Source organism: Passer domesticus, chromosome 4 (assembly GCF_036417665.1).
Source record: "Passer domesticus isolate bPasDom1 chromosome 4, bPasDom1.hap1, whole genome shotgun sequence".
Taxonomy (NCBI): domain Eukaryota; kingdom Metazoa; phylum Chordata; class Aves; order Passeriformes; family Passeridae; genus Passer; species Passer domesticus.
The window spans coordinates 14,172,350-14,198,693 of record NC_087477.1 but is presented as its reverse complement, the minus strand read 5'-3'; the positions used below and the strand labels follow the sequence as shown (position 1 = coordinate 14,198,693).

Sequence of the window (26,344 nt, the reverse complement as noted above, 5' to 3'; positions counted from 1 at the left end):
TTGTAAGCAGTGTCCTGCAGGTTCTCAGGGCGCTTTCCTCCCCGCTCTGCCTGCCCTTGGACGTGCTGCTTTGACACTGAGGCCTCCTTGTCTAGGGGAGACAGTCCATCAGAGCTCCCTGGCCTGCCCCGCTCCCATAACTTCATTCTTGGAAAGTTTCTGAGTTTCCCGGGTGATAAAACATGGGCAACATTTGCTCTGACCTGAATCATTTCTGAAGGCATTGAGTCCTGTTTTGTTATGAAGGTTAGTTGGGGTGGGTGGTGGGGCATGAGAATTCCCAGTGATGGCAATTCCTGACAAGTGTCAGGAAGTCGCTGCCTGCACCTTTCACGCTGCAGGATTGTTTTGATTAGTTTTTTAGTGCATGCTGAAAAGTGCATGTGACAAGCTGAGGGTGAGAGACGCCAGCAGAACAAATCGGCACGTTACAAGATTGTCTGCCATGGCTTGGCCCCAGCTCTCACCAAAAGGGGAAAAAAAAGGGGGGAAAGGAAAAAAAAATCCAAGCCCCAGCTCTGTATATACAGCAGCTATCAAACTGTCACAGATCACCACTGCTACAGCTGGGGTTAAAATAATATAATAGCAGAGTGTTTGCTGGTCTTGTAAAAACCTCCTGGCATTCACTGGAGACCAAACTCATGAATCAAGAGGACAGTGTTTAAAACTGTTAAAAAAACTATCAAATGACAAAAAACCCCACACAGTAAATAGCTCTGGAATGTTGTGGGTTGACTGTGGGATTTTTTTTTCATTTGCTCTGCATTATTTATCCCCTTAAAATTAATACCGTCTGCATGATGGGTGGCTTGGGGCTTAGAGAGACTTACAGAGCAAGTTCACTACCAGTTCTCAATTACTGTGGAGTCTGATTCTGTTCTCATTTACTCTTGAGTACATGGGAAATGATTGTGTTCCCCTTGATATGCAGGACATAATAAAACCTTGAGTGTCTGTCCTTTGCAAAGAGAGACCTAGGCCATGCCAAATACTCTCAGTCAATTTATTTAGGTTTTACTGCATTTCTGGTGGTGATGACATGCTGCATCTCTGCTCCCAGCCCAGCTCACAAGACCAGCATACTTCTGGAAGAAATGAAAAAGCTTCAGGTTTGAAACTTTGGAAATATTCAGTCACATGTCCAAGCATTAATAAAAAAGCCCAACACCGTTTCCACCCCGAGCGGTGTTGCCTGGCCAAGCCTGGTCACTGAGCCACCTGCACAGGACACTGTGCTGTCAGTTCCCAGATCCATGGCCGAGGTTGGGTGGCACTGGCTTTCCTCCTGAAAATAATAATCATTTTATGCTCAAAAACAAAGAATTTACTTTTTAGCTTGAAATTTTATTTCCTCTTCGGAGCATGAAGGATTAGGAACAGGATCATTTAGCAGTCAGACACCCATCATACACATGGACTTGGCCTTTCCTGAACCTTCCCAGCACACTGGCAGCTCCTGCCAGCATGGCTGAAGGTCATTCTGCAGCATCCGTGCCATGAGGAAACAGGAAGGTCATAGCTAATACTGTGCCAAATTAACAGACAGGTTTTAATTCAACACCAGTCATGGATGAACACTTGCATAAGGAATCCCGGGCCTGCTTTAAGCGAGGCCCCTGGGCATGCACTTCAGGCTAACCCAAGTACAAGTGCTTCCTTGTGTTGTGTCTTGGAAGTGATGAATGCTGAGGTGCTTTCGTGCCCTCTTCCCAGAAATCATATTGCCTTCAAAGAATGGGAATTTTACTCTGCTGCCGCTGGAAGGAGCTGGAATGTTAGATGGGAACCTTTGTGCCCTTTCATAACATGAAGGGAAGGGAAAATGCAGTTTTTCATCTGAGTAAACTGCTTTGCATGTAGGTTCACTGAGTGAAGAGTTGTATTATAAGGATGTTAATTTCTCTTTAGCAATGGTGAGACCCTGTCCAGCAAAGTGTCTTGTGAAGTATTAACAAGGTCCTGGTTGGCATCCACGGGGATTTTAATCCAGGCTGTAGCTGCTTTCAGCATTAGCAGCTCTGGAGATGTATCCGGGGAGGAGGGAAAAACCATACCAGGCTAATTTGAGAGAGCAGCTGGCTACCTGCTAGGGACCAGGTGTAATTAAAAACATTCCTGTCTCCAGCACAAGGTCTATAGATCTCTCCTGGCTGTCTGTAATTAGAGATGTGGAGTGAATATATTGGTTTGGGAGTGGGATTATTTGTACTTTCCTTGTTTCTGGTCCTCCTGTTTTATAGTGACACGTTCTCTGGGACATGTGGAGGAGTTCAACATCCAGAGTGATCCCAGAGGGAGCAGGTTGAAGATCAAAGAGGGAGCACTGACCTGCTGCATGTGTACCCTGTAAAGAAAACATGCTGGATTTCAGCACATGGTTAACGAAGCTGGAGGTGCCCTGATCTCTTGTTACTGATACAGTGAGGAAACACAGCCTCCTTGCATGGGGATGGCAAAATGACCATAAATTTGGCAGACACACACTGTACCAGGGCAGTGGAGCTGAGCCTGTGATGTGCCTTCATTTTACTTAACCCCGTTTCCCATCCCAGCCCTGACTCACAAGCTTTTCATCAAAAGTGATCCTTATCTTTTCTCCTGCTTTTCCAAAGCTGTGTGAGTGGCCAAGAAGGACTCTTTGAAGTCAGTGGGGGCTGCAAACTGCTCTGTGCTTTGGAAACTCAGACCCTGAATTTAGGCACCTGCTTTTAAAGGACCTTCATCTATAAATTCAGCAGTGCTTCAGCTTCACTGTCCGTATGGCAGGTCAAGTAATTCCTGCTTCCTCCAGGATCAGAAATGCCCTTATTTAACTTAATGTGGATGTGCACAAGATAGGCCTAACTGAGGCATTTCCTTCAGAATATAATAAGGTATGAAATCCTTTTAATCAATGTTTTAATGTATTCTTTATGAGACAAGTATTGGTTAATTTGATAGGATAGCACCAAATATGCACAGAAAGGTTATCCTGTGTGATTCTGTTAGGTGACCTTTTCTCTAAGGATTCCCTTGTCTGCCTTTCTCCGTGTTTCTTTGTGGTTTCTCTCATTTCTTCTGGCGTTTCCTTACTAATTTCATCCTACTGCTCCTTTTTCATCCCTTTCTCCCTGGGGCAGAGGAGAAGCAGCAGCAGAGCAGGAGGAGAGGGATACGTGTGACAGCAGCTTTTCCCCAGTCAGCCCTGCAGTATCAATCCATACCAGGGAGCACAAGGCTTTCCCAGGACCGGTTCTCATTGCTGGAGGAGGAAAGGCAGTGTCTGAAGAGGCAGTGTCTGAGCCAGGAGGGATCAGGCTGTTACCCAACCACGCTCCTGATGTAAGGGCTGGGCTGAGAGCATCCCTAGGTGTGGCTGTGAAACTGGCAATAAAATCTGTTTCTGAACTCTCTTCATCGAAACCAGGAATGAAGGGACAGCCACTGGCATTGCCTTGGCTTCCTTTTGCTGTCATTTCCCAAGGAGCTGTGACTCCACTGACACTGGAATAGGAGCTTTTACAGTTCTAAGATAATTTCAGGCTCTGGAAACAAAGTGTCAGATGAGGTTTGGCTAAGCCATCCATCCTTTGTGCAAGCTGGTGTGTTTGAGCTTGGACAACTCAGGATCACTAAAACACAGGCTCCTCCCCTAAGTTCAGAGCGATGGCAGTGCTTTTCTGGGGAGTAACGCGAAGGCACCATCTCCCTCCTGCATCCCTTCTGCTGTTGCTGCCCTGCTTTAGTCACCCGGCTCTGCTGTGCTCGTCTCATCAGCTCGGTGCCTGCAGCGAGGGCAATTCCAAAGCCGTGGCTGGCTGGCTGCTGGCGAGCTCTGCTCTGTCATTAAAGCAGCCAGCCTCTTAAAAGGGTGAGCGGGGCTGGCTGCTCTGCTTCCCTCCGTGCCCCTGGCCTGGCTCACCGTGCCCGGCACCAGCTGCAGCGCTGCCCATGCAGCCGCACCTGCAGGCCCTCAGGAAGCTCCTGGCCCTCTGGAGCGCATCCCGACGGTGTGTACCCTGTGGCACTGCACGCCCGCCTGGGCACCGGCGCCTTCTGCTTCCTCACCTGTCAGGAAAACTTCAGCTCCCTTCGGTGGCAGGGGAGAGCAAGGCACTGCTGCTGGTTTTGTCCGCCTGCTTTGGTGAGGGATGGGACGCTCGGAGGCTCGGTGAGCTGGGACGCTGCGCTTTGCTGTCACCTCTGGTTCTCTCTGGTGCTGTTTGCTTGTTCTTTTAGGCGTGAATGGTGAGCACAGCTGGATCTGTAGTGCTGACACAACCAGCTGGGCACAGGAGGTGGCATTCAGCTGCAAGGCGGTGCCAGCCTGCCCCAGCCTGGCCATGCTGCTCTTGGCGGGCTGCTCTGCTGGCTGCTTTGTGTGCATTCCATATTGTGAGAATGTGTCTTTCTGATGTTTAGATGATGACAAGCTGATCAGAACAGCATCATATCACCTGGGAGGTTAATCACAGGTGGCACTGTGTCGCTCAGACAAGTCCGGCCTTTGTGTGCTTGCTCACCATCCCTATCAAGTGCATGGTATTTGCTCCTTTTCTGCTGCTGTGTTTGTCCAGGGCTGGGGGTGAGATTCAGGAGTTAGCTGAAGTACAAAAGGCTGCAGATAGATGTGTTTTCCAGAGCTAACTCTGAGTTTTCAACCCTTTTGATCCAATTCTAGGAAACAACTTCTTAGCCTTCACATGGGTGCATAATTAACTGTGGTGGCGCTGAGGGTTTTCACCCACCAGGAGTTAGGGCCTAATGATACCAGGTGTGCAGCAGCCTTGTTTTATAGCAACAGAGTATGTTATAATTTAAACTTGACCTTATGAAATTACAGGACACCTTCCTTTTCTGCCAGGGCACTGTGCCTGCCAGTGGCACCATACTTAGTGCAAATTATTCTGGGGTTTTGGCAAGGTGGCCTCTCTCCTTTAGAGCAGATTTAGGGCACGGGCTTGTTTTCAGCCATGAAATGATGCCTCTTTCAGAGCTCTGTTGTCACGTAGTCTTGAGTTACTGTGCAGTTCCTGAAAGCACCACTGTTGAAGTGATTACTTTCCTTGCAGACCAAATATCTGGGAATTAAGATATAGCTAGCTTGGCTTTTCAAAAGTACTTTCTATCCATGACAACACCAAGGAAATTATTGTGAGCTTTAGTTTAGACATACTTGTATGGAGGCATTTTTACTTAGATGTCTAAGATGTTAGTTTTTACCTGTTTTACCCAGCTCTGGGTTATGTCATTCTGTACCACTCAGAGAGTCAAGTGTTTTTCTTTTGCTGTTTACTCGATAAGCATTAAGTGCAAATTCCTCGACTTGGCCTCTTCCAATGTAAATAAACCAGAATTTGTTTTAGTGATGGAAGTTAACAAGGGTTTAATTGACGTCAGCACAGGGTGAGCAACATCATGGTATCACAGCATCAAAGTTAGGATGTGGAGTGGCTCCCTGGGCTTTTCCCTCTGCCACAGCTGAGGATACCTGGTGGGAAATGGCCAGTTCCAAAAGTGCCATTGCAAAACCTCTGGAAAACCTGGATGGAACTGCTGCATGGAAGCAGGCAGAAAGGTTTTTGAGACCAGTTGACTTGCAGATAGTGACTTCATTCCTACAGGGGAAGCAAAACTTTGTCCAACCGTACAAGGGAGTTCAGGCACCTGAGCATTTAGTCGGCAGGTTTTGAAAGTTAAAAAAGCAAAGGTTAGTGTAAGTGTGCCTTTACACAAGTGGTAGGTGCAGCTGTCATTGCAGGAAGGCGTTGGTGAGGTGTCTCTTTGAGGACTAATGACAGGGCAGAGCAGACAGAGCGTGGCTGTGTGGAACAGCCCCACGTCCTCGGAGCAGGCACAGACAGTAACTACAGCTGTGCCTGACACAGGCTTTACCACAGGCTCCTTCCTGCCTGCTGCAATTAGGCAGCTCACAGGCTGCTGGGTCTTGGCAGAGACTTCAACAAGCTCAGCCTGCTCTGAGATAGGGCTCAGAGATCTTCCTGGGGATCTCACAGGATAGCAAATGAATTTCGCTCATCAGCACCTTGACAGTGTCTCAGACCGAGTTCCTCACTTGGCGGGAGCGGTGTGGTGCAGTGGTTTTGTTCCAGTGCTAAACACTTGGCATTTGAGGTTCCTGGTTTGGCTTTATGGGTTTGCATAGATCTGGCTTGCTAAACAGCATCTGCAGGAAATGGAATTACTCTTCTTACCATCACTTTGGAATAACTGCACTTATCCCAAATGTATTTTAGATCCAAATATATGAAATTTGGATCAACCTCAGGCATTTTCTTTCCCAATTGATCAAATAATATTCTTCCTTCCAGGAAACAAATTCCAGTTGCTTGAGGTCTTGTCACAGAAGCAGAGTCCCTGTATATTAGGGACAGTTCTGACTGAGGACAGTTTCACAGACCTAGACAGGATCAGAAACTTCAGACTCCTTATACTTTTGAACCGTTTTTCTTCATTTTTTCTCACAGCATTCAAAACTTCTATCTCTACTTCTGAGCCTTGATTTCTGTGCTCTGGTGACCCTGCCTTTCTCTCCTGGTTTCCCTGAGCTCTGTCAGTAATTCAGTGTAAACCACCCCTCATTGCAGCAGCAATTCTCAAGTGACAGCAGCTCTCACGAGCTGTTGAACTGCTGCCTGGCACACAGGAATGCAACCAAAACCTCCACTTGTTTCTTAAACCTTTATCAACCCATTCAAGCAGGAGTGAGCACTGACCTAGAAATGCGGCAGCTGCAGCTCTGGCCGTGGCTGCGGAGTCTCTTGGTGACCTACTTCGTCCCAGCCCGGAGCATCCTGCTGCTCCAGGGTGGGTCCTTCCCAGGAAACTCATTGACAAATGCCTCTTGCTGCTGAGGTTTCAGGGCAGGCTGCACCTGAAGGGGTTAAACAGCTTAGGAACCTTCCTGAAGCCCTCCTCTTTTACACCCAGCTGTTAGCCTGACCTTATCTCTGTAGTTAATGTGGGATACCTTGGACATGCACTTAGGAAGCCCCTGAGGGAATTGCCCAATGTAACCAGCACAGACCAGGTCAGAGAACTCTCTCCTGTAACTTTATTTTGGTTTAATCATCTTTCTTTGCTTTCCCATTTTGGTTTGTGCAGAGCAACAGTGACATCCATTGGCTTATTAGGTGAATCCAAAGTCTCACTCACCATATATTTACTCAAGGTGGAGGGCTGGACCAGAGTGTGTCTGAAAGATTATAAAATGCTGAATTCTCTGAAAAACTGTTAGCACTGCAGAACCAACACAGGTTGGGAAAAGTTAGAACAAATTTGCTTTAGCTCATTCACTCATGATAATATCTAAAATGTAAATTGCTACAATAAAAGACTGTTCTATTTTAAAACTACATCCTTTATTGAAGACATGAGAGCTTAGAAAAAGAAGAAAATCAGTAGAAGTTGTGGGGGACGAACTGACAATCAAAGGGTTGTAAAAAAACCCAGTGAATGAAAGACCGAAAGTCTGAAATAGAGGATTCAGTGATGAAAGAAAAAAAAAAATAAACACAACTAAATAAATCATTCATGTGAGAGGCTGATCTGGAGGATCCTCATTCCATTCCAAAAAACCTGAAAACAGTTCAATTTCTTTTTAACCATGTGAGTGAATCAGTGGCCATTTCCTGCAGGTATTTCATTGAACAGAACCAGCGTCTGCAGTAAATTTTTGACCAGCTGTAGTTACAGTCCCACTCCAAGGTCCAATGCCTTGACCTGGCAGGGAGTCCCTGTGAGAAGGAGGATTGAACTCCGAGCCCATTGGCCCAATTTTGTTGCTCCACAGCCCAGCACAGCTCTTGGGGTTGTGTCTGCAGCCAGGTGCAGCTCCTCCCTGTGACTGGGACACCTGGGACTTGCACAGACAGCAGGGGGATTTTGCCTTCCAGAACCACCAGGGACAGAGGAGAAAGGGAGTTATGCAGATTGATACCATCTGATCTGGAGTCTGGTTCATAGCTCTTAATTAGAAATGAATTTGTGAGTGCTGGCCAGAGCAATCATAACTGAAGGGAGCCACAGGTTCTCAGCAAAAGGTTTTCCATTCCATTCAGCAGCTTTGGAGCAGGCATCATGTCCACAGCACCTAAGAGGGATTTTCCCTTTATTTAGAGTTTAATTTCAAGTGGAAGAGCCCATTAAACATTCCCAGCTGATGCTCAGTGTACTGAGGAATTTCAGACTGCCCTTTGTGGATATGTGCACAACAAAGAGGAGGCGAAATTCATGAGGAAGCTTTGCCTCCTATCCCTCCAGACTCCAACATGCTGGAGATGCTTTCATCCAGTTTATGTGATTTTAGCCCTTAGAGTCTCTCTGCTTCATCTTCATATCCCATTGATATGGGCTCACAGCTTGAAAATGTTTCTTCTTGATGTTTCAGACACTGACACCTCATTCCAGCCAGAAGTGTCCCTTTGCAGACCCTCTGTTCTCCCTGCCTGCCTTTGGGGACTCCTGTGGAGATTTCTTGATACATTCCTCACTTTCCCTCCTCCTTGGGAAGTGCCTCCATGCCTTTCCATGGCTGCAGCTAATTCTAGGGCACTGTTGCTGAGAGAGGAGGACAGAATTTATTTTTTTTTTATCTCTCCTAGTCATTCTCTGGCTGATCTCTCTCTCACAGCTGCTTAGCAGGTTAGCTCCACACAGCACTTGGGTTTGCAGGGCCCGATCTTCCCAAACGCTGGAATTCCCCTGGGTGTTGACTTTTTGGTGCCTGTTGAGCTCCTTTTGTCATTCCTGCAGTATGTGATTTCACGGGGAGTGGCTGGCTGCCGGCTCAAGTTCCTTTGGCTATCCTGTGTATACATTTTCCATGATCAGAGAGGGAGACCGGCGGATAAAATCCCGCTGTTTGCGGATAACAACGGATAACACTGCTGTGCTAACAGACATTTGCATGGCAGATATGAAAACAGCCCCATTCATACCCTCCTGTCGTGGTGCTGGGTCTTGCAGCTGCTTTGAAATTTGAGGTGAGCTGGTGCTCCATTGCATAAGGCACCGGCTTTGCCGCGGCTTCCCACGGGAGCACTGGACTTACCCAGCCCTGGTCAGCCTAGCAGGAGGGTCAGCACTGCCTTCCCGCAAAGCTCCCAGCAGCCTGGGTGAAGTTACAGGCAACGAGGTTGCTTGTGGCTGCCTTGTCTGCAGATTTCCAAAGATGGAAGGGAAAACACTGTATTTGCACTCCAGAGCAGGCTCAGCCCCATTCTTGCCCATACACTAGGGATAATTCAGCAAAACACCACAAACATCCAAATTCCTTTTGGTAAGGAGTAAGCCAAAAAGGTGGGCTTTTTTCCATGGAAAATACTAAAATTTCAGTGAAACCCAGAATGCCCCCGAAGTGCAGTTGCATGTCTGGAGGTGTGGGGGGATAGAATATAAGGAAATAAAGATAGTGTAGAAAGTAATTTCACCCCTAAGGAGTTGCAGCTGGGCCAGTTACCAAAGATTAGGAACAGGCCTGACTTCACCAGGCCACAGCTGTGGCCAGTGAGAAGAAGAGTGCTGTGAAAGAGTGGGCTGGGTGGCTGAGAAGGGAAATGGAGTCAGTTGGCTACTGTGAAGAAGAGTCAGTGCTCTGAGGAGCTGCCCACCAAACCACACCAAGGAGGTGTGAAACTTTTGTGATAAGGAGACAGCAGTGTGGAGCTTTTGTGATATGATGACAACACGGAGGCTGCGCCGAGCAGTTTGTGCCTGCGAGGCTGGCGCTCAGTCAGCCTTTCCAGCGAAGACAAACAGGGTTATCTCCTCGAGTGTGCTTGGAGCCGCCATGAAAGGGAGGCTTTCTTTCCCCTTTCCGACAGGAACCAGGCCTGATGCTGTCCTGTCGCACCAGGACCTTGTTGTGCCTGTTTGTCCCCAGTTAATGACATCCGGTGCCGATTGCTGGTGTCACAGTAGCTTCCAGCACTGCCCACTCTGGTACTTGATTTTCCTTGTGCTGTTACAACAGATTGCCAAAAGGCAGTAGATTTGAGGCAAGCTTTTAATTGGAAAATGCAGCCTGACCTGGGATCTTGCTGGGAGCTACTCTGAGACTTGCCCAGCTGTCTGAGGTGGCACAATGTGGCGCATTTCTCTGCCCTGCCTGGGTTATGGTGGGGCCAAGTCTCTGCCTGGGGCTTTCTTTGCTCTCCTGTGGCAAAGGGGAACAGCTCCCAGTGTTTCCTTGCTCTCACATGTTGGAACTGTTTGCACATTTAGAGCAAGTAATGCTTTATTACTGTTTACATGAAAGGAGGAAGGCAAAATAAATTTAAAAAAAAAGGAGAGTGAGAACATCTTGTGAACCTGCTGTTCTCAGATCTCTCTGATAAGGACAGTTCCAAGTGCGTGAGAAGTTTCCTACTCCAAGATTTATTTATTTGTGAAAGAAAAGCCACCTTCATCTCATTATTTTATTTTCAATACAGGTTTTAATTTGGTGAGAAAATATCTTCCCCTTAAAGAACCTATTCTGCCTCATTAACTCCTATAAAAAGCACCCCCCAAGCTTGAAATGTTTAAAGAAGCATAAATTAAGGCAAAGTTTGTTGTTTGCCGCTTGAATCAACAAACAACCTTAAAAAGGACTCACAAAAGGTTCTGTACACTAAATTTATTAGTGAGCAGGAAAACAGGCCCTCAGTTGCAGCCTCCTCCCCTTCCCAGCCCCCTGGATTTGAATTGGGGTAGGTTTTTGGAGTGACTGGTTTTGTTTACAGTGTCTTATTCTCTTGGGCAGGTTGTTGTGGTCCCATGGATCTCTGTTAGACTTTTGTGATGCAGCTGAACTGAAGTGACTTGGGACAGTCTGTTAATTAAGTCTTCAAAGCCTTCTCCTTTTTTTCTTCACTGTACAAATGTCCTTTTTCCCTAAATCTTTTTGTCGGTAGCTCAGAAGAAAAAGAGGGTTTTTTCAACTGCCAGAGAAAACTGTCATTCTCTCTGCCTTCCTTTCACCTCTCTGGGATGTTGGAGGAAAAGTGGATTCACATCTATTTTCTGCACTTTTCCTCTCCTTGGAATGTTTAAGAAGCCTTCTACTATTTCCTCTTTATGCCATCATCATGATGTGTTTCTCTCTTAGGGTTATCTCTACACACAGAGAGGTGCTCACAGTGACTGTGGTACCAAGAACTGAGGGAAAACGTGGGGGCATAGTCTAGAAAGTTTCAGTGCAGAGGACAGGATAGTTGAGTAAAAACACCAGGAATTATCTTCCCTGAGTTGGCACACGTGAATACGTGATTTCTTTCCAAATTCCCCTTACAATTTCCTCATAACAGTGAACTTCCATAGAAACCTCTTGCATTCAGACTAGGTTCAATCTTAAACTGATTTTTCATTGGGTTTATTTGGGTGAAGTCTTCGTGAGGAAATTTAATAATGGGTTTTATTCATTGCTGCAGGATTTGGACTTCCTCATTTCTTATTTTTTTTCACAGCTATCTTAAGTTCAGTCTGAGATATGCAGTGTAAGAGAGATGCAATAAAAATCCTTTTTGTTCACTGGAAAAAATGGCCTTGACCCATTAGAGAGCGATTTGATATTTATCTGAAAACCTCCTCACCTTCCAGGAGTTAATTTGACTTGGAGATGAGCCAAGACAGGGAGTTTCTCTAAACTTCTCCCAGCTTTAAAGGCATGGATCCAAAGAGTCCTGGCTCTGAACAACTCATGGTTCAAGTTTTCCAAACCAAAAGGCGACTGGGCACGTTTTGGAAAACCGGAGCCTCCCTGGGAGCTCTGTTCCCCCCTGATTGATGGCCCTGGCTCCAGCCCCTCTGTGCTCTCACTCTTCATGGTCTGTGGGTAGGTCAGCACTGCAAACTCTCCTCAAAGGAAATCCTCCTTCTTCAATGCAGCCCATGGTTTATGTCAAAACCCAGTTTCCTCTGTGCATCCCACGCCTTCCCTTCCTCCCCCAGCAGACGTGACAAGGGTCTTGCATTTCACACCAGCTGCCTGAGCAAATGCAGGAGGGGTCCTACCGTGCTGCAGCCTGGCATCTGCAGTGCCCAGCAAGCCAGGAGCATGAGGAGCAGCCACAGGACAGGCTCCTTTGGGGCTGTTTCATGTCTTCTTTCCATCCTTCAAATAAGAGCTTATCCCCATCTCTGTGACCCAGCCATATCCCAGGCCTGTGTCCAGCAGCTCATGTTGCCAGAAACAAGAGGCTGGGAAAACAGGCAAGTGTGGGATGAGGGGGAGCACAGGGATTCAGGGCCACTCTTCCAGAGCCAGCACTGTGGGCATGTGGTGCTCCTCCCCCTCATGGCTTTATTTTACCAGGAAGAAGGAGCCTTCCTTGGTTATCCCATGTCCCCAGGAGCACACTGTTCACTGGGCATGGCAGTACCAGGCATCCAGCTGCCAGGGAGATGGGCAGCTGGAGAGCAGGAACACTGGAGGAGTTCTTGTGGTGACTAGAAAAAAAGCAAAAGAAAAAGGACTCCTGGATGAACACTTGAGTCCTCTGGTTCCCCACAGCAGAGCTGTTCCTGTCATCTCTGGGAAGGGATGGGATGTGGATGTGCAAATCCCAGGGCATCTTCAGCTACTCCCAAAGGCAAACAAAGGCAGTGTCATCACGGTGGTGTGTGCACAGAATTTTTAGGCTCTCTGTCCCTGTTGCAGCCCAGCTGGCAGGCTCTGGAGCTGATGGCAGCAGTGTGTATGCTGCCAGTTGGCTGTGATGTGGGAGCTGAAGTGAAACTACCTGCATGCTTTTCATCCAGGTGGGAAAGGGCAGGGAGATGGGCAAGGGCTTCACTAGACCTTCCTGACATCAACTCATATTTGTCTCTGCCATAATTCACTCTGCTTCCAATGCAACTTGCTGCAGCTGGGAGACAGGTCAGGAATCCATCTGGGCACTTAAGGGTCCAGCTCTGATTTCTTCAGGTGTTCTGTAAGTCCAGCCATTTTCAAAGCAGTGAGAACAGCCGCAGGACAGAGGAAAGCTTACAAAGACCCATGATTGTTGAGAGAGATTATATGACCTGTGCTCTTGAGCTTAGATAGGATTAAACTGCCATCGGAAGCAAACACCAAGTTAGGAACCAAAACCCTGCAAAAAAAAAAAAAAAAAAAAAAAGGAAAAAGCCCTCTGAGTCCTCCCCCTGGTTCTTACCCCTTGCAGGATATGATATTTGATACTGGTGTCACAAGAGTCACCCGGTGGAGAAATCTTGCTTAGTTACAGACATTCTTTCATTTTTTTGTATGGAAGTGCTTTTCTTTCCAGAATAAGCACTGAAGGGCACGTAGGCTGGTCCAGGTGGAAAGAGTTCTGGAGGTAGCTCAGTGACAGCTGAGCTGTGCTGTCCCATACAGGACAAGCCATCTGGGGCTGCTCCACCTGAACAGGGAACAAACGCTTTTCTGTTGAAGCAGGATCAGGAGGGAATTGCACAAAGGCCAAGGTGTGACCGGGATGGGTTTAGCTGTGTAGGGCCAGTGAGGCATTCCAGCCAGGACACTGGCAGGAGGTGAGCTGTGGACACTGAGCACCTCTGAGACGTGGCTGCCATCAGCCAGAGCTCCGTGCAGCAGCTCAGCTCCACCGTGTGGGTGTTTGACCCACGCCCCATCAGTCTGAAAGGGAGGCCGTGCTCGCTGCTCCAGGGCAGCACGGATTGTGTGGAAGGTTTCGTTTTGTCAGCAGTATGAGCTTGTTGTGATCCCTCCCAGTGAATTCCCACTTGGATTAGCTGCCTGTCATCTGCCTCAGGGCGAGTCCCTGTGCTATCCTAAGTGCTGTCATGCTTCAGTAAATAGTCCAAGGTTATGGGGACCCTTATGCTACGGTGGTAATGTTTTTGTTGTTGTTTTTATCACAGAAGGACAAGCGTTGATGGGTTTTTATGATCGCCTCCCAAAGCCGGACTTTGTTTCATTGCCCGGTAACGTCTGTGACCCTGTTTGCCACTCGGTATCTTGCCAAATGGCTGGCCAAGATGCAAAGTACACTTCAAGCGTTTAAAATATCAATAAAACCATCTGGAGTCATTTCACGGTGCAAATTATCATGGGTCCTTCTGGGTCCTAGTGGAATGATCCTGAGCAGGTGACATACACTGCACATGCTGGTGTGGGAATATACAGTGTTCCGTGTAGATTTCCGGTCAGGGAGGGGAGAAATCATGCCTTTGGGAGAGGTGATAGCAAAAGCCATGCCTCCAGTGGGTGACATCTGCACAGAGGGGCTCTGCTGGCAGCAGGGTCACCCTGGCTGGTGGCTATAGATGTCGGCTCTTGAGCTGGGTGATGGGTGTGCTCAGCTTGGATCAGAAGGGGCCTCTTGCTGTGAAAGGGGACAGAAAGGCAGGCACCACCACCTGAGTCATCCTTACTCCCAGGCTGTTTAACCCTGCTTCCCAAACCTGCCCTTTTGTGTCACAAGGCAGTGATCTGGAGCTGTTGAAATTATTAACCCATCCTGATGACACATCCCCTTAGACACGTGCATGGGAGGGGTCTGTTGTTGTCCCCGGTGGAAATCCAGGTGTGAGAGCTCAAAACCATGGCAAGACAGGTGTGTGACAGCACCCCAGGTTTTATACAGACCAAATATCCTCCCTAGGAAGCACAAGTGAAAAAAAAAAACAAAACAGGAAATGGCCCTTAATCTGCTGAGAGAGGTGCCACCTCATGATGGGTTTCATCATGAGGACTCAGAAGTAATGCTCACTGCCTTTGTAACCTCACCTCTGGTTTTCTTTCTGCATCTGCCACACTGGTTTATCACTATGATTTCTGCAGCTGATGAAGTATTAAACATTTCAGGCTGCTGATTATGAGTGTGCAGGTAGGGAGAGAGACATGAACATGAAAAGTAGGGTGACTGAGCATAATTTCACCTGACACAGATGCACCTGTTCAATATTTGCCTTCAAATTAGACCAACGGGAACCATTTTAAGCTAGGTCAGAATTAAGTTACATATAAACAGAAGTAAAATTATCTATGTAACATGTTGTGATAACAGTGGGTGAACAAATGGCTTCAGGGAGGCCAGTGCCTCTTGTGAAGAGTATATTGGGAGTGGGATTCTTTCCTGCTCACAATAAGATCACATCCTTTTCCCTCTCTCTATAAAATATCAGTCTCTTTCTATATAAAACAGGGATGTCTTTGGGTGATGTTTGGATATTCCTGGATAAAAGATCCATTATGGGCCAGATACATTGTGAAGAGCAACTTTTCCAGCACCTCCTTCAGTCACCTCTCTGGGTTCAAAAGGTATTTTCTTTCCCTCACATTTCCCCACTTGCCATCTTCATTCTGCACCGCTCTCTGGTGCTGCCATCAGCTTGCAGAGGAGTTTGAATTCAAGGGTTGTTACAGGGGCAGGCGCTATATTTGCATCCATGTGCAAATCCAGAATACGGGGGTCAACATGGAGCCACCCCTTGAGTGGAAACAGCTCCCAGATAAAAAACCAGGAGGGTACAGAGCAGAAAGGGAGAGGCAGGTGTTTGGCATCAAAAGGGCAGGAAGAAGGATGGCAAGTGGCAGGGTGGGAAAGTAGAAACTGATTCCGTTTCACCTGCAACATCTGTCACCACTGGGAAAGGCAAAATGAAATCCTGCAGTCCTCAGCCAGGAAGGCTTCCACACCACCTGGCCACTTCAATTCCTAGGCACAAACCCGCTTGGCTCCATAATAGCAGCGTGCTTGTTTCGTGCCAGCCAAAAGCAGGGCATTACAAGTACAAATTCTTAATTGAAACTTGAACCCCTTCCGTGTGTAACACAAATCATTGTGTAACACAAATCATTGTGCAGCGTGAAGGATTTTCTTTAGTTTTTCACAACAATACGAGAAATCGAAAGGGTTTGTTTATCTTGTCAGTTTCCTTTGTGAGACAGAACAGTTCAGCTGTGTGTAGTTTTAAAATTAATTTAATACAGCTCATTTGCTGGTTAAATGTCCCGTATGAAAGGAACCTAGCGGGTGACAGCAGGTGCAGTTAAAGCCACCGCAGCAGTAACGTGGCTTTGCTGTGGCAGTCGGAAGCACCCGCAACAGCTTCGTTTAACAGCAAGGTGCGACTGGCCTTTCGCAGGGAGCGGGAAAGAAGAGCGGCAGGGCTTTGGAGGGAGCGCCGTTCCCTGAGCGCAGCTCGGGCGGAGCTGGCCGGGGATGGGGATGGCGATGGGGCTGCGGCGGGACGGGCGAGCTGGCGGGGCGCTGCGGCCGCCGTGCCGGGGGGGCTCCCGCGGCGCGGGGCGGTGCCGGGGGCGGGCTGCCCGCCGCGGCACCTGCCGGGGGCGGCCGGAGGCGCCCTCGCCCGGCGCCAGTGCGAGCGCGGAGCCGTCCGCGCCCCGGGGCACGGTGAGTGCGGCGGCTGCGGGCAGAGGGATGCGCGGGGAGCGGGGGTGCGCGGGGAGCGCGGTGCTGGAGGAGGGGGGATGGACGAGACCCGGCGTGAGGGGGCTGCGGGGCAGGCGCGCTCCTTCTCCCAAGGCCGGGCTAACAAAAGGCGGCAGCCCCGCGGCTCGGCCGGCACCGGCGGAGTCTCCCGGGGAAGGGCGCCCGCCCCCTCGCTTTCCAACTGCTGTTTTCTCGTTCGGTGTTCTCGGCGCCTCTGGATGCTGGGGAAGAAGCAGTCGGGGAGGGAAGTGGTGTGGGATGAGAGCCCGCCGTGCCGCGCTGCCCGCTTGTGGCACTCGTGACTCGGAGGGGTCTCCAGGCGCCGTCGTCGTGCTGTGGGTGCACGGACACGTCTGGGACTGCATCATCCACTGTCCTGCTGCGGGGCTTGAGGGTCCCTTTACTGCTCTTTCTCTGCGGACAGTTGCCGGGCATCACAGCAGCGGGAGGTTTCGTATGCGCTCTCACTGTGTTACATGTTTTAGTAAGCAGTGTAGTGTTCCTGCAGGGAGTTCTGCTGGCAGGCACCTTGCAACGAGATACTGGGACAGAAGCTGAGAAGTTTTATCACCTGGTTGGAGTGACCCACAGACTCCTTAAAATGGCTAGGAAGAGAATTGTATTCAAACGGAACACTTAGCCAGCATTTTTCTTTGTAAATTTGGGAGGAATGTGTCCCACAGACCTCATATGCCTTCACTCCAACTTCTCCCCTACTTCTTCTGTTCACAAGGTCCAAAGGTCTGCTTTTCTCATTCCCTGCTGTAATGCCTTTTAAACGCTGATCTCTGTATGTTCTTCTGCCTAAAAAGCCCACCCTTAAATTTAGTTGGGTGCCACCATTGAAACACGTTCACTTCTCCTCCCAGCCTGAGCCCCCTTTAGCTCTTTTAGCAGAGGGGTGAGGCTCAGCAGCTCTCTGTGTTTGCTCAGCCATGGGGGTCTGACTCTGCTCCTCCTCAAGCAAGGTGCTCGACCAGATTTTTTTCCTCGACACCAGCAGAAACAACTGTAGGGAAAAATCAATGCCCTAAAACTCCTTTGAGTAAGAGGGGTGAAGTCCAGGCCAGCCTACAGCTGGGAGAGGGAGGGCTGCTCTGCAAGTCCATAATGTGGGGATTTAGAGGATTGAGAGCTTGTTGGCCCACATTAAATGGTGCTTGGCACCTCTGGTTCATTAATCGAAGAGGGAAGTTCAGTTTGACTGAAATCAGGATTACTGTAAATTTTAAGGAAAGTTCATTTAATAATCACAGAGGCTTATCTTCCAGAGGTCAGCAGGCCAGAGGTTTAACTATACAGCATTGCTCAAAAGGCAATAAAGACATACAAGGCCAGCTGCAGCCTATTTGGCATTGCTCTGCAGAGAGGGCTGCTGCCGCAGCACGTGGGAGCCCTGCCTCTGGGAGATGGTTCTGCAGCAGCCAGGGGCCTCCACAAATGCCTCTGTCTTCAGTAGGCCTGGACAGATTTTTTATGAGAATAAAAGCAGGGTGATGTAGAGTCCTTCCCCCCGGACAGAGTATCCCAGGTCTGGCAGCAATGGGTGAAAAGCTGGGCTCTAGCAGGAGGATGCAGCTGGCATCGGTGAGCAGATGGACTTGGGAAGGCTGCTGAGGGAAGAGCAGTGATGGGGAAAACATCCTTCCTGCCTTTATTTAGTTAGGGTGGACCCCGTCTTAATGGTCAGCTCTCTGGGTGAGCAACCATCCTTCACTTGGTGTTTGCAGAGCAGATGGCATGGTGGAGCCTGGTCCATCCCATCCCTGGGCTTCTTCACCCCAGCAGCAGTGTAAGTAAATAAATCAGGAGGATATGACATCAAACAGGGTGTTTTATAATGCCCTGTGTGATTCCCACTTTGCTAACATTTGTTCAGGCCCAGAGTGACTGCAGCTGGCGCTGGCAAGCTGCTGGACTTCAGTGGGTGTGGGAGTAGAGCATGGCTCGTGGTCAGCAGGATGAGGCTGTAGCCACACTCAGTATCTCAAGGTGCACCCCACTCAGGTGCTCCAGTCAGTAGAAACCATGGTTTAGGAAGTCATTCCCAAGTTTAACTGGACTGGAAAGCTTGGCTACCCTTGATGTGCTGCATTGCTGCATGCTTGCCTCTGTTCAGATGAGAGCCACTTCCCTAATCCTTTACATTTGAGTTGCACCAGGGCTGGAATTAGTGGCAATGTCCTTGGGTTTAAAGAAGCGTGAGGAATGTCAGTCAGCAGTTGTTCGGAGGGAAGGGGATTGGGTGGGTTTTTCATGTAGCTGTAACTGCTGCGTTGGCTCAGTTCTAGAGGTTGGGATCAGAAGGGTAAATTTATGCCTTTGAAAGAGGAATTTGATGGAAATGAAACCAGCCCACTTCACCCTGATTAGATTTCATCGTGTTGTTCCCTCGAAATGCCTTCAGCAGCCTGGCAACAAGGGCAGAGATTTGAGAAACATCCAAAAGTTAAAAGGACATGGTTCTGTGGATTATCAGCCCATCTGTTATTTTTTTAAAAAATCTCATCTTTGCTATTCTTTCAGCAACTCAGAACAGTGTTGAAGAAAAGTATTCAGGGGAACAATAAAAATAGGCAGGCCAAGTGCTCTCCGGCAGCGACCTGATCCCGTCTCATGTGCTGCAGAGGGCACAGATTCCTCTGCAGTTACAGGCGGGCTCCGGGCTGCAGACAGGCTCCATTTCAGCCTAATTTAAGCAAAGTACGTGATGATAACTGGTGGCCAGTACAGTTATAGTGGGGACAAGGCCCCCCTGCACGATGGCTGCATCCTTGTCATGCTATGGCAGCTTAAATTTCCCTGGGTAGATGGGAGCAAATATGTGCTATAGTAAGGCATAGCTCTGAAAACTCAGCTACAGCGCTGATGGAAATATCAAGCCTGGAGTGGGTTTGTCAATACTGTGTTTTCCCATCCAGCCTAGGCAGAAGTAAGTGGCATATACATTCCTGTCCCCAGGGGCAGGAATGATCTGCAAGGAGAAGGAGAAGCTGGGATATTTGAAGTGACTCTTGCAGCCGAGGAGTTTCCCTTGTGAAATCATGGTTTGGTTTGTTTGTCTTCCTGTGCAGACATTGTTTGCCTGGGAGCCCACTCACTCAGTGCTGGCTAGAGTGCTTAATTCCCTGCAGACCAGACCTTGGGATGGATCTGCTCTGTGTTGGGCAGGGAGTGGTTAAGCCAGGCCAGAGAGAGGTGTGTGTTGAGAGGTGGATTGAAAGGGAAAGGTTTTATGGGGCCCAGTGGCTCTGTTGTGAAGGATGCCAAACCTCCAGGCCAGGAGCTGGGGGCTATCACTGTTGCAGCAAAAAGGAGCTTAGTTTCTAAATGACTACTGGCTTTACTACCTTGTTTCTGTCAAAGGTTTGCAGGGGTGATGCTGATTAATGTCCTGTCCTTTCCCAAGTCTGTCTATTCCCTTCCTCTTCCATCTCACCAGGCTCAGCCTGACACTGTTTATTAGGCCACTTGTCCCTGGTTTGTGAAGAATAAATATTGACACTGATGGCTGCTTAATAGGATTTGGGTTTGCTGCTTTCTCTCCGAACGAGTTTGGTACTTGTGACTCGATTTGTGTTTGGGGCTAGCTCTGCCAAGGCTCCATTTTGGGAGGGGTGTTGGTAATGATGGTGTCACCGTGTGTGCTGCATACCAGCAGAGGCTGGGAGTGGGGTTATGTATTGCTCCCCTTTTCCTGTTGCCATGCAGAGATTTCCAGGCTGGGACTCCAAATCACTGCATGTCCCTAGCGAAGGTGTGACTTCCTTTGAGAGGGTGCTGCTGTTGCCGCTGGGGAAGAAGAATTTTTGACGTTTTGTTAGCCTGTAACTGCTGTGAAGGTCTCAGATCAGACTGCCACTTGGCAGGGATGTGGGTGGTCCTCTCCTGCTTCCTTAATGTGCTTGGGGTCGTCCACTCCAAGGAAATGCGGCCCATGCTGTTTCACAGTGGTTTGGGTAGATTTTGAGACGTGTCTGAAGTGAGCAAAGTCCCACTAAAAGCTGATAGGCATTTAGGCTAAGTGGGGTTTTCTTGCGTTTCCCAAGAGCTGTGAAAGGTTTTGCATCTACAGAGCAGCACCTTCATGTTCCTGGAAACCCAGGAGGATCTGAGACTTTTCTCTGGAAGTCAAAGCCATACGCTAAGCTGTAGTGGAATTTCTCTTGACTCTTGCTGGGAGTGGTTCACCTCAGTGTTACTGGAGGGCAGCATCACTGGGGAAGCCATCTCATCCAGGTGAGATTCCCACAGCCTCTGCAGGTGCTAATCCAGCCCTGCAGCTGTTGCAGAGAACATCCCAAGACCCAGCCTCAGATCTTTCTTTGAGCCCAAGGAATGATTTGGGTCTAGACTCGGGATCACCAGACTAAAACGCAGTAGACAAGGGTGATGGGGAAGAGTTTTCCTGCTGTCAGGGCACAGGGAAGAGGTCCCACACTCAGGGCTGTGTACAGGAAAGATGCTTATGGTATCTCCTCAGCAGAAGGATGGGAGATTACTCCTAATGCTGCTAAAATAGCTCCCTGCTGGGGGGAGTGGAGTCAGGAAGGCCAGTTTCCCCTTTTGGGGTTTATGTGAGAACAATGGGGATACACAGAGGCTTAGGGCCAAGTGAGAGGGGACAAGGATTCCCCTCCCTCATCTCATGTTCCTTGTCATGGTTGCAGCCCTCATCCTTTTCCAAGCTCATCTCTGCCAGACTGGCAGATGATAAAAATATTTGGAGTGACAAACTGATATTTATTAGCTTAGCAGCCAGCACTTCTGTCACTTGCCTTGGTCTCTCTCACTGAGCTGGCCAAGTCCTCATCTCCTTACTCAATCTATCATCACCTCTTACTTGGGCAAATCTCCTGCTGAAATCCCCAGGAAGTAAATGGAATGCTTTGTTGAGTAAGGTGCTCAGGAATTTGTCCAGGAAGAGGTTGGCGTGTGGGATGGAGAAGCAGCTCAAAAGGGGTAGCTCATATTCTGGGGATTAGGTATTGCTACACTTTGAAAGGTGATTTAGACCTGTACACTCCACCCATCCAGTAACTGCAATTAAAATCTGGAATACCAGGAAGCACTGCAGATAATCAGGTTAGAGAGGGCTGAGAGACAGCTCAGCTGCTGCAGACCTGAGTCCTTGGTGCTGAATGTTCACTGTGCCTGTGGCAAATGTGAGTACGAGGATTTCTTCTGCCCCCTCTGAGGAGATGCTCAGATTGTCACTCCCATTAGTACAAGTCACTGAGAACAGTGTTCAAAAAGCAGCTGAGCCACTGCTGCAGCACTTTGGCAACATCTGTATTTCTCTAGGAGAGCTGCTGGCTAAAATTTCAGGGTGTATTCCTTAAAGCACAAAGTGTCACCAGTGCAGGCGAGGAAGAGAGATCCAGCTGTGCTGGCAGAAGAGATTAATGCCCCACTTGCTCATATTGCCAGAGACTTCATCCATCTGCCACTGGAACAGTTCCTGTAAGCACTCCCTTAATCATTAGCTTTAAACCATTTAAATTGTTGGGCTGAACTGACCTCATTTGGTTTGTATGGAACATATTAGGAGCTGCACCAGCAGATGCAGCCTGGTCCCAGGTCCAAGCTGCTGGCAGAAGAGTGTCCCAGAGAAGGCTGGGCTTGCCTTTCAGGTCTGCACCCTATGGCCAGGTTCCAGGTGGGACATGTCTTTCCTGACATTCAGACCACCCTAGGATGGCCCTTTTATAGCTGGAAAACATCACTGTTCTGAAGGGTGAGTGTAAAAAGAGTAGTTGTGGGAAAATACCTTCTGCTGATTGCATGTCTTGCTGTGAACATAACTATTCTGTCAGCATGGCGGGCTTGTGGGCTTTTCCTATGGAAACATTTTAATTCCCAAATCCTAAAATGGAAACTAATGCTTATATTACATTATACGTGTATGGCTTTTCCTTCCTCCTTGTGGCTGCTTTTCTTTGTAGGAGCTGCAGTTACATTTTTTGTTTCACTTACACTTGTCCTTTAGAGCCAGCTTGTGCTTGGTGTGTGTAATGTTAGAGATGTTAAGTGTTATCATTTATCGGAAGGACTTTAGATCCACACGATTCAGTGTGGGGATACCCCAGAAGCTGTCAGGATGCTGACTTACCTGTGTGTGGTGGCTGTGGCCCTTACAGGGACAGGTGTTTTAGAGACTCTCCAGCTTGCCTGAGCACTGCTGTGCATCATCTTCTTCTCAGGACCTCTGCCCGACAGATCTGATGCACAGAGAGAGCAGATCCCATTGTTTTATGGCCAACTCTGAAGGATTGTTCCTCACAGCCTCCTAGTCCTGAACAGCCCATGAGGAGAGGGGTGTTCTGATTCCCCAAACTGCTTCTGCAGTGTCCCCAAAGGCATCTCTGAAAAACCTCAAGAGATGCTTGGTAATGGTCAAGAGCAGGTTTATAGGATAGTCCTGTTAGTTGTGGGGTAGAAAAGAATGAAACTGTCATTTCTCTGTGGTTTTACTCCTGTCTTGACACAGTTAGTAGGTAGATGTGTTTTTGAGAGGATTAAAGCTCTCTGAGCACGAGGTGCAGGTAGAGGTGGGGTGCAGGATGGATCACACACTGCTTTTTTGACAGGCCAGAGCAGTTCTCACCTCTCAATTGTCTCCTCCCGAGAAGGTGAGATCTCCCCTGAGCAGGCAAAGTGCTGCTCAAGTCAGTACTGCTTTGGAGTCTTTTGCTTCCATTGAACTTGATCCCAGATTAGAACTTCAGGGAATGAAGCCCCAGTCCTAGGAAGATGTGGGCCAGAGCTGCACAGAGCACACTTTTGGGAACAGGCTGTGTGGGTGGTACTGGGGCACAAAGAGCAAGTTGTGACAGACTCTAACTGTACACCACTAATACAAAACGCCAGGAATTCACTAGGGATAAACGCTAAATCCTGAGCCTACAGGTTCTTCCTTCCAGCCAGGATCCAGGTCGTTTTGGCAGGGCTGTGCAGGGAGCTGTGCGCTCCAAGGCGGCTGGGCAGCACAAGAAAGGACTGTGGGCTTCGGGGCTCCGTGCCCAGCTCCTCCAGGGCCTGCTGCTCATGCAAAGCAGGGAAGGCCCCCAGTTGAGAAAGCGTGGATTTAGGGTGCCTCTAAAAGCGTGGCAATCTCTGGGTCGAGGTCTGGGCGCAGTGGAATGCTTACTGTCAAAGCTAAAGACCAAAGGGAACGCTGCATATTGTGGGCCTAAATGCAGCTGGCACAAACCAAAAATGTGCATGTGAGTGCCTTTCTAAGTACCCAGTAATCCTCCAGGGCAAAACGGGGATTAGGGCTCTCTCCCAGACAAAGGAGGAGTTCATTTTCTCAAAGATCCCTTGGCCAGTGAAGTGAGGAACCCAAATGAATGCCAGGGCTCCTTTCAGCTCTCTGCTTGCAAACAGGTACAGCGCCGGAGCAGCTGGTTTGTGTGGGGCTGTGCAAACACAGCACGGCCACATTGTGGGATTGAGGTCAGGTCAACTAAAACCCATCCAGTCCCAGAGAAAAGAGGAAGCCAGAAAAATGCTGGACAAGTAAGACTAGACAGTGTTGCACAGGGAAAAGGGGGTCTCCTTTCTCCAGACTTTTTTCTCGGTGGACCTGAAGGTCAACACTCATTGAGGTTGTTTAAGTTGGAGTTGCCTGAGTGAAGAGCCCCCTGAGAAGGAAAGCTGTGAGTCTGGATTAATTCCAGGTGACTTCTCAGCCTCTGTTGCTTTGCCCTGAAATTCTGCGTGCTCAGAATCTCCACGTAGGAGCCATAAGACTGAAACTGATGGGTGCCTTATTGTGGGATGTATTCATCTAAAATTCACCATCCTGTGATTTCTTTAATTTGCCTTCAAGCAACGGCCTCTGCAGGTAGAAAAACACAAGCCTCTCTGCACTGTTCCTGGGAAAATTCTTCTTTTCCCTTTTGGGGATTGGCTTATGGCACAAAGATCAGCTCTAGTAATCCTGTATTACCAGGTATCAGGGTGGATGTGTTTGTGATGCATACAGAAAATGTGCATTAAGTAGTCCTGTTTCTTAGGAGCAGCAACACTGTGAAATGGGTATGGGGTTTGTGGTTGTTTTTTTTCCCCTGAGCTTTACTGACCCATCTGAATCCTAGACATGGATATTATTGTTTCTACTTGAGAACTTGGACCTTGCTGCAGATCTCAGGGAAGAATGCCTAATTTATTCCCAAGATTCATGTGCTCAGTGAGCCTTACTGAGATTTCAAACTCTGTCTTGCTCTGCTTATGATGAAAATGTGCTTCCAGGAGTTACACAGGTGGAGCCTGTTATGTTTTGGATTAATGAACCAGCCTTGAATTCCTCCTGTGCCTAATTAAGACTGTGGAGTTAAACCTGGTTGTTTCCCATCTCAGGTGAATCTTGTAAGTCACGAGGTAGAGGTTTTACCCAAGGACTGAGACTTTCTGGCAAAGGTTTTACAGGTTATTAGTGTGAGAGGTTTCAGTGTAATTTATAAATATTTTTCATGATAAGTTTTGTCCACATCTTTTCTTCTGGTCTTGGTGTGGCTCGGGAGTCCTGTGAGCAGAATAACAAACATGTGCAGGCTTTGCTGCTACCAGGAGAGCACCTGATAGTGCTCTGACACACAGGCACTTCCAGTGCAGCTCAAGGAGATTCTGGGAGTGTGACAGAGCTGTGGATTATAGGCTATTTCTGGGCCAGCCACAGGAGGTAATAAAATAAGAAATACGTCAGCAATCCAGTCTTTTCACTTCAGGCGGAGCAGGAGGATCCGCCAAGCAGGACAGCCACAGCCAAGGTGGGTGCCTGGGATGGGTGTGGTGTCTCTCTGCTCTGCATCCCTCTCCTGGCAGCACAGAGGAGACAGCAGGGCTTGCTCTTTGCCAGGACATAGATGGGGACTGCCGTGGAGGTGCCGTTTGCATTCCCAAGGAGATGTAATTCCGGCTCGGCAGCTGCTGAGAGCTTGCCTGTGGATGAGGATAGCCAGAGGTGAAGCTGCCCAGCTCTCCTTATGTCACTGGGCTGAGCTGGGGATCTCAGGCTGCCCTGTGACATTGTGTAACGTGGGGTGCTGTGAGGATAAACCAGCAGCATTAACCCCCCAGGCTCCTTGCTGCCTGTCAGAGCCCGGTTCAGCTTTGTTGCTGCTTCTCTCTGTTTTTGTGCCTGTGATGTGCTGTTGGCTGTTTCTGTAATGGAGAAGGGTTTCCTCTCAGGTTCTGACTTAGGACAAAGGGAAGAATATCTGGAATGCCTACAAATAGCTGTAAAAGTAGGAAGAAGAGTTCCTTCTCAGTTCCTAATCTCAGTTTTAGAAGCATCATTGTGTAAGCAACTATTTTCTTTTTGATTCTGTCACTGGTTACAAATACTCCTGCTCATCCCAAAGTATTTAAAAATGAGAATTTAATCTCTGTCCTCTCTTCTAGAACAATATTGGATTTAGAGGTAACAAAATACTAAAAATTACTAAACCTGTTAACATATGGGGATTGGATCCTCTGGCACTCAGATCATCTATTACTGTGGCAGCAAATCAGGTGTTGGTTTAAACTCAGCAATCATGGCTCCAAGAGGCTGGACCATTAAGAAATACCTATTCTGAACAATTTTTAAAAAATTAAATAATTTCTATACATACTCCAGGTGCTGTTTATGGCTCATCTCAGGCATATCCTAGACTCTTCCCTGGAACTACAGGCAGCCAAGCCAAGAGTACAGGATGGTAGTGCAGCCAGAAGAACTGTAACACTCTTGTCCTGGAAGAGAAATGCTATGAACAGACAAAACTTCCGAAGTTGGGTTTGTGCCGCCTCCCTGTGCAAAGTCTGTCTCCTCTCTGGAAATTACAGCCAGGCAGCTGAGCTTGCACTGCATCATTTCCTCAGTAAGAGCAGTGATTTATGCTGCTGCCATTACTCAGGGAGCTGTTGTTATGAAACATGGAGTTTAATTAATTAAGAATATGATCTCTGCAGAC

The 26,344-nt window shown here is 48.4% G+C and overlaps 1 protein-coding gene across 6 annotated transcripts in view; it reads left to right on the top strand.

Moving 5' to 3' along the window:
- The window catches only part of SHROOM3 (shroom family member 3), a 109,242-nt gene that overhangs the window by 53,386 nt on the left and 29,512 nt on the right, over positions 1–26,344 (top strand). The window contains exon 1 of one of the 6 annotated variants that reach the window (XM_064416220.1): positions 15,955–16,057. The exons of 3 other annotated variants lie outside the window; for them this stretch is intronic. The gene's annotated coding sequence lies outside the window, so the exon portion shown is untranslated. Of the gene's footprint in view, positions 1–15,954; positions 16,058–16,256; positions 16,347–23,646; positions 25,160–26,344 lie in introns of those variants that run through there. 2 more of the 6 variants (XM_064416219.1, XM_064416221.1) reach the window with 2 other exon arrangements.